The sequence below is a fragment of the Podarcis filfolensis genome (assembly GCF_964270895.1).
Source record: "Podarcis filfolensis genome assembly, chromosome: 1".
NCBI classification, from domain to species: domain Eukaryota; kingdom Metazoa; phylum Chordata; class Lepidosauria; order Squamata; family Lacertidae; genus Podarcis; species Podarcis filfolensis.
Genome location: NC_139604.1, coordinates 8,518,280 through 8,530,286, shown reverse-complemented (window position 1 = coordinate 8,530,286; position 12,007 = coordinate 8,518,280). Strand labels below are relative to the sequence as shown.

The 12,007-nt window shown below is 43.1% G+C and overlaps 1 protein-coding gene across 2 annotated transcripts in view; it reads left to right on the top strand.

Moving 5' to 3' along the window:
* Positions 1-12,007, top strand: part of PARD3B (par-3 family cell polarity regulator beta) — a 624,466-nt gene that overhangs the window by 295,438 nt on the left and 317,021 nt on the right. The window lies entirely within an intron of this gene.

Below are 12,007 nucleotides of genomic sequence, written 5' to 3'. Positions count from 1 at the left end.
ATGAGAGAGCACACCAAATAGAAATGTAGAGTTGTGTGGGGTTTTTTAAAGTGTGTCTTCTTGTTCACTAAATGGAACTGCAAGTTTTTTCAGGAGATCTTGGAATGTGAATTGAATGAAAACTTCTTACTTCATAATTTGAGTTGGCCTGAATGCACTTGTTTATGTGAATCCATGGATCATGCAGAGAAAAATATTAAAGTCCATATTTTTTCCTCAACTCCCCTTACTTTTCTGTTCCGAAGTATTTAGTATCTATTGGATTCAAACTGGTCCTGCAACATGGGGTCTGGGGAGGGACAATAAATATATCCCTTCTTCATACTGGAAGCATTCCCGCGGTGAGAGTTACTCTTGATTGCATCAGGCAAGAAGCTCACAAGCTAAGAATCATTTTTAAGTTCTCCCATGCAAGTTTAGAAAATTACTTAACTTCCTCAGAAACAGAATGTCAGAGAGAAATATTTTGGTACCTTTTCTACTTATCTTCAGAAGCTATGCCCTGTTTGAAAAGGGTATGGGACACTTAGTCATTTTGAATAAGTTAAAAAGATTTGCAAGCGTTAGAAAAATAGTGTTATCACATTCATATGCCCTAAAAATGACGCGCGCGCACACACACACACACACACACACCCGGAATTAAAGTATATACAAATAGTGAATAATTCTAGGAAATACATGACATTTCTATTCAGCCTTTTTGACATTTAGGCTGCTCATATTTCCTCAGCCAATACCCCTTTAATGTTTCTTGTCTTCCACCCTTCCCCATCTCCACCAATCCTTTCCTTCACCTGCATACTAAAGAGGTTTTCTCATTTATTTGAAACTGAGGTTCTCTCTCAGCTGGTACCTTCTGTTTTCCTTGCACCTGAAATTTCTGTTTTCTCTTCATTGAGGAGAATACAAGAAAGTTTCCAAGAAGTGACTCATCATTTGGAAAGGTGTGCCCTGTTATTACTCAGAAGGAGGCTTGCAAATATTGCAGCTGCCTTAAGTTTGCCAACGAAAAATATAAGCCCTTCCTGTCAGTCCACATTGGAACAAATCCCATTGCAGACATAAAAGTTGGCAAAGAGTTGCTAAGAAAATCAAGAATCTACCATTTCAAGCTCCAAGTGTGGGTGGGTGGTTTTTTTCCCTATCCATAAGTGTCAAGAGCAAATTAGGAAGACAGCAACCCTGGGTTTCTGAAAAACAGCCATCAGATTACAGCTGGTCTTCTTGGACCAGCTGTAGGTTTTATAATGTTTTGTGATGGGCCTTCTATCTCCTCTTTATTTATTTATCCATACATGCACAGCTCTAGGGAGCTGCTGTTCCTGCTTGTTGTTGTACATAATTTCACTAAAACTATTGATGGGGTTGACAGCCCTCGGTTCCAAACATATCCACATTTTTATGATAAAATTCTTACTGTCTCTACCAGTTTCTCCTGGCATTTAGTATGACGTGCTCAAGGCTATCCACAAAAATTTGGCCCTTACACCCATGAGAAAAAATTACAACTTAACATAACCCAGAATTTCTTGTCACACCTTTTTTTTTGGGGGGGGGGTACATTTATAGAAATGGAAAGCAAATGTGTTCCTTTTAAGAACCATATGGATTTCCAGACACCTGCCAGTGGCAGTATTTACAACTGAAACATGTATTAGTTGCTAAATGCAATCCACAGTGCTTTTAATTTGTGCCCCCCCAATATATTACAGAATCTACTTTACTTACCCATACTACCCAAACGGATACAATAGCCCAGGGTTTCCCAAACTTGAGTCTTTAGCTGTTTTTGGACTGACCCACTGGTCCTGCTAGCTAGGGATAATGAGAGTTGCTGGAGAACCTAGTTTGGGAAACTGCTATAGCCAATGGAACTATAGCCAACAGAAAGCTGTGCTCTCTTCGCTTAAAGCCTCTGCCCTGTAACTGAGATTGCACTCCATAGAGCAGAGATTATTTGGGGGGGGGGGAGAGAGAATACATTCCTCCTCCAGCTGCAGGCAATGCACTGTTGCAGGCGGGTACATACATAGTGTGGTACTGCCATGTTGTTGTTTTCCTTTTGGACAGAGACCACTGTCTGCATTCCCTTGTTCCAGGAAACAGAACAAAAATTTACAGGCAGTGACTTAGGCATTGGTTGCCAAACGCATCATTTTTTCAGCATTAGAAAAGTAAACACCATCTTGACAACCCATTAGTGTAGACTGGGCAGGTCCTTACTCAGTATGCGTGAACTAGCTGCATATTGTGGATTGCAGATTTTAGCGTTCTTGTTGTTGTTGAGTCGTTTATTCGTGTCCGACTCTTCGTGACCCCATGGACCAGAGCATGCCAGGCACTCCTGTCTTCCATTGCCTCCCGCAGCTTGGTCAAACTCATGTTCGTAGCTTCGAGAACACTGCCCAACCATCTTGTCCTCTGTCGTCCCCTTCTCCTTGTGCCCTCCATCTTTCCCAACATCAGGGTCTTTTCCAGGGAGTCTTCTCTTCTCATGAGGTGGCCAAAGTACTGGAGTCTCAGCTTCAGGATCTGTCCTTCCAGTGAGCACTCAGGGCTGATTTCCTTCAGAATGGATAGGTTTGATCTTCTTGCAGTCCATGGGACTCTCAAGAGTCTCCTCCAGCACCAGAATTCAAAAGCATCAATTCTTCAGCGATCAGCCTTCTTGATGGTCCAGCTCTCACTTCTGTACATCACTACTGGGGAAACCATAGCTTTAACTATACGGGCCTTTGTTGGCAAGGTGATGGCTCTGCTTTTTAGCTTACCAACCTATATAGCATACTTATATGGCCAAATCTTTGAGTGCTGACCTACTCCTCCCCCCCCATTTTCCCCTTCCATCCTGCAGTTATTTTAATTTGCATTGGCGCTGTTGTTGTGTTGATATAAACAGGAAGATCCAACATTCAATGTTAATTTAAGTTTTAACCAACAAACAGCACAAATACTGTTCTTGCCTGGAGGCCTAAGATGACACCAAAGGAAAAAGGGGTGAGAAAGAAGAGGCAAACAAGCCAACTTAGGCACCAGTTCTTACCATTCATGAAGATCTCAGAAAGACTAGGTTGAATAGAGGAGAGTGGAATGGCACCGCACTCTCATCTTCCCCAAAGCAGCCGCCTGGTGCAAATAATTCCTAATAATATTTACTAGACGCTTTCATCTGGCTAGACAGTTTACTATTGAACCCACAGTGAACTGGAAGCAGGGAGTCTTAAATGGGGGCAGCAAGCCGAAGAAGAGACCTGGAGGTGAATATTTCCCCCTGTCCAATCTGCAACATTTCTAGACAATACTTTCAAGGGTGCGGGAGGCAAAGTGGAAAAGTAATAAGCCCTTTGGGGTATGTGGTGTAATGTTGGGATGGTGGCAAGGTTACTGAGCCACAATTGCTGCAAAATACCATATTCCAGCAAGCTGTGTTTACATGAGTGGTTAGTGCTGTAGTGTATTTGCCACAAAAACTCACGAGATGCCTCTCTTAATTTGAGCTGTTATAAATGTGCAACTAACTGTTGTGTGTTATAGTACTTATAATGGAATTGGTAAGAAGGATTTATGTACAGGTTATTGTTTATGTTGGGCAAATGCTGCCCTTTCCCCTCGTTTATGCAAAGTCACAAATGGTATTCCATTAGCCTCACAGCTATTTGCTTTATTTTCATTTTTCATATGGCTCCCTCTTTCTTTCTTTTCCTTTTTCCTTTTGATTTAATGCTTGTGACTCTCTTAATATGTATTGACTGTCTGCTGAGCTCTCTGCTGACACAGCTCTTTAAAATGATACAGTACTGGAGAAAAGCTGATGAGTCCTCCTTTACGAGCTTTGACATATTAATTAGCAAAGTGGACCAAAAGAAAGAAACCTTTGCTATTTTCTATTTTAATTTTCTAAAACACATGTATATTGAGATTTTAAACCAATAGCTCCCATCAAAAGGACTAATGCGTGTCGGGAAGGCTTCACGTTCCAGCAGGTTAACACAGTGATCTTTTCCACTTCCTAAGACCACACTGGTTGCCAAATTATGTTCCTTTTTTTCCTGGATGTCTGTTCTTTTAGAGAATCTGATGGTGTTATCATTTGTTGCATGAACACCAGAAAAAGTTGAATTCTCAGGAGTGTAAAGTTGGATGTAACTCATAAGCTAACCACAGTTAACTGGACAAATTGCGGTGAATCTTAGCTATGATTAACAGAAACCATACTTCCCTAAGCTGTCTTAGTGGCAGGAAGGTAAATGGCGTTTCCATGTGCTCTGGCACTCGTCACAGTGTCCCATTGCGCCAGAAGCAGTTTAGTCATGCTGGCCACATGACCCAGAAAGCTGTTTGTGGACAAACACTGGCTCCCTCGGCCTGAAAGCGAGATGAGCACTGCAACCCCATAGTCAGCTTTGACTGGACCGGGGTTCTTATATTTACCTTAGTTTTAATAACCATAGATAAGATTTGCCACATTTCAGGGTTTGGTTGTAGTGTTAACTGTGGGAGTTTCCAATCTTCTCTTCATGTGACCATGCAACCGGGGGAAGGAACGAGCACATGTTCCCAAGTCTCGCTGTGGCACATCCTTGTATTGATAAACCATGGTTTAGCATTACTTGTGATCCATGTGCAAAGTTTAGGTATTGCTTACGTCCCTTAATTTGTGTTCTGCAGTAGATGATTGTTCACATATTTGGAACCTTAATTTATGATGAGCTGTTTTTTCAGGACTCTCAGTTGGGGGAGAAAAAATGGTTTATGAAAGCTATACAGTGGTACCTCGGGTTAAGTACTTAATTCATTCCAGAGGTCTGTTCTTAACCTGAAACTGTTCTTAACCTGAAGCACCACTTTAGCTAATGGGGCCTCCAGCTGCCACCACCGCGCGATTTCTGTTCTCATCCTAAAGCAAAGTTCTTAACCTGAAGCACTATTTCTGGGTTAGCAGAGTCTGTAACCTGAAGCATATGTAACCCGAGGTACCACTGTCTAGAACATCTTTTCCAAGACATCTTTCATTCTTAAGCTTTTGTTAGCTTTCTATACGCTTAATAATTCTAACCTTAATGCTTCCTCTCACTTTATCCAGAACTGAAGATTAGCTAACTGGACAGTGATTGTTTGGATCCCCTCCTAAATCCCATCTTTAGGTTGTCTACTTTCCAATTCCCTGGTATAGAGACGGACTTTTGCAACAAGTTGCATATTTTGTTAGACAATCAGCAGTTTCTTTTACTTTTTCCTTTAAGAACTATTGCGTCTGTGCAAACTGGACCTCGAGACTTGTTAATTTTCAAGAAACTTCAACTCTAGCCAACTTTATTGGACTTCATTCTCCTGTTAAATTCAGACAATAATAAAATCCTGGTGCGCCATCTTGTACAACATACTATTCTCACAATGGCCGGCCAGATGTTTGTGCGAAACCCTTAGCACTCTTCCCGCCCTCCACTGTTTCCGACAACTGTCATGATACCAGTTCAAGCACGGTATCTTTTCTACATCTTCCCTAACGAAGTCAGATACAAATAATTAATTTGGATACTCTGAAATATCCCTCTCATCCTTTAGAACTCTTTTCACTCCTTTGTCATCTAACGATCGAACCACCATCCTGTCCAGCTTCCCCCTGATATATTCTAAAGATTTCTTCCTGTTGGTCTTAATGTTTTTAGCAATATGTGGCTCCAAATTCTTTCTTTTTTTGTACTCATCAACATACAGAGTTTTGGCAGAGTTTGTGCTGCTCTCTATTCTCAATTGGGGAAGGCTTCCATTTTCTGCAGTCAGCCTTTCTGCTTTTTATAGCTTCCTTGCCTCTGTTCATTAATCACGCTGGCATCATCTTGAATTTTTAATTTTTTTTTTAGTACATTTCCTAATCTGTTGATATACATTCTAGCTGAGCTTCTATCATAATGATTTAAAATAGCTTCCCAAGTGCCTTGGAGAAAGTTAGCCCATTTAGTTCTTCCTTCTAAATAATCACCCGCTTTTGAAATAAAATGCGACGGTGTTGGACTTTCTTCCCGACTTTTCATGTGCATTGAATCTGATAGGGAATAGAGTCTAGCAGGAAGTGAGAAAAGGAAGGACTGGAGTCAATGTCTAAGTCAAACTTCCCCAACCCGGTGTCCTCCAGATGTTCTTGGACCATATCTCTCATCACCTCTGACGGTTGGAGGGTGATGGTGTTGGTGGTTCACTCCCATTATGAATGAATGAATCTTTATTTGCATCAGCCATTGGCCATAGCAATAAAACAACAGTACGATATACTAAGAATAGAAATAAAAAGTCAATTATATAAAATACATTTTATGGTTTCGAATCAATAGTCAAATAGTGGATCTTATTCTGATTGCCCCAGCTAAAAACCTTGCAACCTTTGCTGTCACCTGCTCATCTTGTTCTGCCAAGAGAAAACACAGTGGCAGTGGCTGGGCGACCCGGAATGGACAATAAAAGAGGGGTGATAATCTCATTCCTCAAGTCTTTATGCCTGAAGGGCATGCACCACCAATTTGGTACTGCCATCTCCACAGGGACATAAGTGTTTTTCGTGTGGAATCTGTTGGAATCGTCCCTCGAGTACCACCGAGGGCAATGCATTCAATCTTGCGAGAGGAAAAGTGCGCCTATATTTTAGAATTGCTAGGTTATGCAGATAGGGTGCCAGAGAGTCGAAATGAGTAGGTAGAAAATAGTCATACCAAGGGCAAAATTTCCTTATTGTGGCCAAGTTGTTCTGACGCTTGATATCATTTAAAAAGGTAAAGGGACCCCTGACCATTAGGTCCAGTTGTGACCGACTCTGGGGTTGCACGCTCATCTTGCGCTATAGGCCGAGGGAGCCGGCGTACAGCTTCCGGGTCATGTGGCCAGCATGACTAAGCAGCACATGGAAGCGCCGTTTACCTTCCCGCCAGAGAAGCACTTTGACGTGCTTTCGAACTGCTAGGTTGGCAGGAGCTGGGACCGAACAACGGGAGCTCACCCAGTTGTGGGGATTCGAACCGCCGACCTTCTGATCGGCAAGCCCTAGGCTCTGTAGTTTAACCCACAGCGCCACCCACGTCCCTAATATCATTTAGGCACTGACAAATTAGACTGTTTGCTTTACTAAAACCCAAAGTGAGTAGCTGTTGTGGTGATAAACCACAAGAGTAAAGTTTTTGATAGACAATGTTAGTCCAGGTGCTCTTGTGACAGTCTTGCAGCACTAGGGATATTGGACCAGGAGGATTTGAGTTTAGGTGAAGCCAGTAGTTAAGTGTCCTACTCCAAATCTGTAATTCTACCGAGGGAATTATCTTTTCTTCCCTCCATCCTAGCCCTGTCCAAGAACGGCCATAGCTGGAGTATTAGTCACAGCTGGTAAAAAAACCCCCAAACCCCTCCCTTGACCACTGAGGACACCTTTGCTTCATAGCTGTCAACTTGCAGATTTAAAAATAAGGGACCAGCAGCCTTGAAAATAAGGGACCAGCAGCCAAAATAAGGGACCTGCAGCCTCACCTGTTCCAGGCACTCCAGTCTTCCTGTCTTCCTGCAGTCTGGTCAAACTCATGCTGGGTAGCTTCGAGAACACTGTCCAACCAGCTTTGTAACCAGAGGTTCAACTGAATAGAATCTGAATCACATGCACCACAAGGCCTATGCAGCTTCCCTTATTTGAAGTGTCCCTTATTTGAAGGGACAGACCCTTATTCCAGCGCCATGTCCCGCTGCTGTCCCTTATTGATGGATGTCCCTTAAATGTCCCTTAAATTATGTCCCTAAAATTTCAAAGGAAGCAGCTCCTCTCCCTCCCTCCCTGCCGGCCAGGGAGGAGGGAGGCTCCAACTGTGTTGCTTGGCTGTGTTGCTCACCCAATAAGAAGTCTAAGAACGACTGGGGGGTGGAGCTTGCATGCCTTGTGTGTGGCTAGTTAATGCAAGCTGGGGGGGGGGTTGAATGCTGGACGCCATTTTGTTGCACGTGCTGCGGCAAACTTTGCAGTGCAAAGCCAGGCCGGGGAGCCATCTTAAGTTGAGGCTGCATAGGCCTTGTGGTGCATGTGATTCAGATTCTATTCAGTTGAACCTCTGGTTACAAAGTTGGTTGGACAGTGTTCTCAAAGCTACCAGCATGAGTTTGATCAGACTGCAGGAGGACAGGAAGACTGGAGTGCCTGGAACAGGTGAGGCTGCAGGTCCCTTATTTTGGCTGCTGGTCCCTTATTTTCAAGGCTGCTGGTCCCTTATTTTCAAATCTGTAAGTTGACAGCTATGCATCAGAGTGACCAGGGCCAATTCATCTCCAAAGCCGGTCAAGATGATCTGTATCTTCCAAGAATGTTTGTAGCATGGCCACTACTCTCTCAGTCAACTTACCCAGAAAAGGAGTGTTGGCCACTGACCTATAATTGTCCAGCGCAATTTGCTCTGAAGTTCTCACCTTTAGGGAAGTTGTATAATAGCCTCTCTTAAAACCAGAGGCATCTCTCCTTCTAGTAATGAGACATTTACTAGTCTGAACCCGTGCAGTGAAACCTCCCTGACTAGCTTTAATCGGCCAAGGGTCGAGAGATCATGTGGATGGATGCATATCAGCAAGTACTTTGTCCGTGTTCTCAGACTGCATTAACTGAAATTGATCCCACAAAACTCTCTCAGGTGGCATATTGGACACCTCATTTGGACTTGCTATAATATCAGCATCAAGGTCACTGTGAAGTCAAGCAATTTTACCCTCAAATGCAGGCAAACGAGTCACGCTGGGTAGCCAAATATCTAGTGCTTGATGGACTGAAGCACATGTCAAAAGTCCTCGGACAACTTTAGAAAGCTCCATCTCTTGCAAATCACCCCATATCTTGGAAATCATGAATTATATGCAATTCTGCTCATCAAAGGGTGCTCAAATGGGAAACTCTTTCACAGCACCTGGCTGCAAAGCACCTGCAAAATTCCCAGATGATCTCAGCTTGGCAAATAAACATTTCATTTCTGTACTTAAATCCTCTTATATTCAAAAAGACTTGAATCTTGTGGATACATTTTTAAAACTCCTCTGCTGTTAGGCTGCCTTCTAGTCTTTTAAGAAGTTGCATACCCTATACAAACATGCTGACTTTAGAACAACAACAAAATTATGAAATCTTCTGAACAAAGGGAGGGAGGAAAATAGCCTTGGCAGCTTATGCACCATGTCAGAACATGCTTCTGTTGCAGCAAAGCCATTTAGAATTGTGGAGTGCTTTTTAATTTGCTCTGCATTACCCCACCATTGACCTCTGTCTCTTAGCTCTATGCCTCTAGTCAGTGAGTGTCTTTTCAAGTTCCCGTCCTGGTTGAGAGGTCAGCAGATATGCAGGAGGAAAGCCGTGGGTGGAGGTTTGTGGGGGGGGGGTCTGTTCCATAGAGACTTTTTAAAAAAAAATATATTTTATTAAGAGTTTTCTTGTTTTACAGTGTAAGTGTAATGCCTCGTATTTTTTTTCCTTCCATGTAACATTTTTACAAATCCGTTTCGTTTGATGAGGCATTCGGGAGAGAAGAAAAAAGAAAGAAAAAAAGAAAGGGGGTGGAGGGAGGGGAGATGGATGGGGTCGGGGTCGGGTAGCGGTGTTTCTATTATGCTTAATGTATGTAGAGTTTGGTGTCAGCGTGCTTGTGTTGTTGTTCACTTGTGTTCCTTTGGTGGTGAGAGAGGTTGGGGTTGGCCTAGGGTGTGATTGTTTGTTTGTGATTGGCTGTGGTGATCTTTGTTTTCGTGTGTGAGTGAGGTGGGTGGGTGTTTTGCAAGACAACAATGCCCATTTACACCACAAAGAACTCATAACCCACCTACTTTCAGCAGCCAGAAACACCATAACCAGACACTGGAGAGACCTGTCAGGAGTAAGCATGGACCAATGGTACCAAATAGTATGGGAAACAGCCCTACTAGAAAAATTAACTAATAAACTGAAACTGACACGGGGACAAACAGAAGAAGACACCTTCACCCCGGTATGGCTCCCCTTTATCACATACACAGCCCAACAGGACAACGACAATGATCCCCCAACAGCATACAAATCAATATGGCTAACCTGATCCATAGAGACTTGAAAAGTTGGCTCTCGTCACTGGCAAACGCTGTGAGCTACTGCATGCCACTAAAGAAACCTGCAGTTGCTGATGAGTTCCTAATTTTCCTTAATCCTTTCCCTGCAGATGCTAGATTTTTTTTCCTGCTTGTGACACTCCTCTGGCAGTGGGCATGCTGGAACCACTGATGACTTGGACTTAATGAAGTTGGAACACTTCCCAGATAATACATCTGCCCTCCTAGTTTTATACCTCAGAGGACAGGAGGAAGATTAACAGAGTACTACTTTACTCTAGTTGTGATGCAGACTTGTAGAATTGGCTACTGTCAAATGCTCAGCAAACACGGGGGTGGTGGTTCACTCCCATTACCTTACCTTTTCACTCGGCATCTTTTCCTCCCTCCATCCTTCCACTGATGTGCCCACAGGTAGAATGCTCATAAAGGTAAAGGTAAAGTCAAGTCGCAAACAACTCTGGGGTTGCGGTGCTCATCTCGCTTTACTGGCCGAGGGAGCCAGCGTTTGTCCGCAGACAGTTTTTCCAGTTCATGTGGCCAGCATGTCTAAGCTGCTTCCGGCGAACCAGAGCAGCGCATGGAAACGCTGTTTACCTTCCCGCCGGAGCGGTACCTATTTATCTACTTGCACTTTAACGTGCTTTCAAACTGCTAGGTGGGCAGGAGCTGGGACCGAGCAACGGGAGCTCACCCCATCGTGGGGATTCGAACCACTGACCTTCCCATCAGCAAGCCCAAGAGGCTCAGTGGTTTAGACCACAGCGCCACCCGCTCATACCTTGATGTTAAAGATCCTCTTGAAGCCTTCTTCTTAATACACTACCTTCTCATAATCAGCAAAATTTTTGCATGGAGGCAATCAATCAGGCAGCTCTTTCATTCACTTTCTGAACTGAGTTTTAGTTTAACTCAGTGTTTCTGAAACTTGGGTCTCTAGCTGTTTTGGGACTACAATTCCCATCATCCCTAGCTAGCAAGACCAGGGGCCCGGGATTATGGGATTTGATGTCCAAAAGCAGCTCGAGACCCAAGTTTGGGAAACACTCATTTAACTTCCTTGTGGTATGCAGCAGTGCTTTTCCCCCTTACAGTGGTACCTCGGGTTACATACGCTTCAGGTTACAGACTCCGCTAACCCAGAAATAGTGCTTCAGGTTAAGAACTTTGCTTCAGGATAAGAACAGAAATCGTGCTCCTGCGGCACAGCGGCAGCAGGAGGCCCCATTAGCTGAAGTGATGCTTCAGGTCAAGAACAGTTTCAGGTTAAGAACAGACCTCTGGAACAAATTAAGTACTTAACCCGAGGTACCACTGTATTCCCTTTGTAAGAGAAGCACCCAAGGTGGTGTTATATGTGTGGCATTCTTTAATAGAACAAAAGATGGTACTTTCCCCATTTTATTTGAAGAATGTTACATCTGAAAATCCACATACTACATGCAGAGTTTCTCTGGTTTGTAAGATCTTCAAACCAGAGGGGTCATGGGTCATCATGTTTACATGGCAGAGTATAAAGTACCTAAACAGGAATAGGTAGCAGAGCAGCAGAAATTGACAGTAACAACAAAAGTACAAATTCCAGAATGGCAAATGACTCTGAAAAATGTGGCTTTAGGACCACGTGCATGTATTATCTTTAATAGAGAATTCGTTTTAAGATTGAATTTTCAAGCATTTTTGCATTACTTAGAAGCCTGAAATTTCACAGATAACCATTTTAATTTTAAAAATCATGAAAGCAATCTTTAGGTTGATAAGAGCCACACATTCTTTGTTGACATCAAACATTATTAATCAAATACTTTGTTCCAGATTAAAATTTGGGGATATACCATTCAGCATGCTCCAGTCAGCAAGATTAGTGCTACCAATCTGTAACGATAAGGAACCCCACTGCAGTGACACATTAATATAA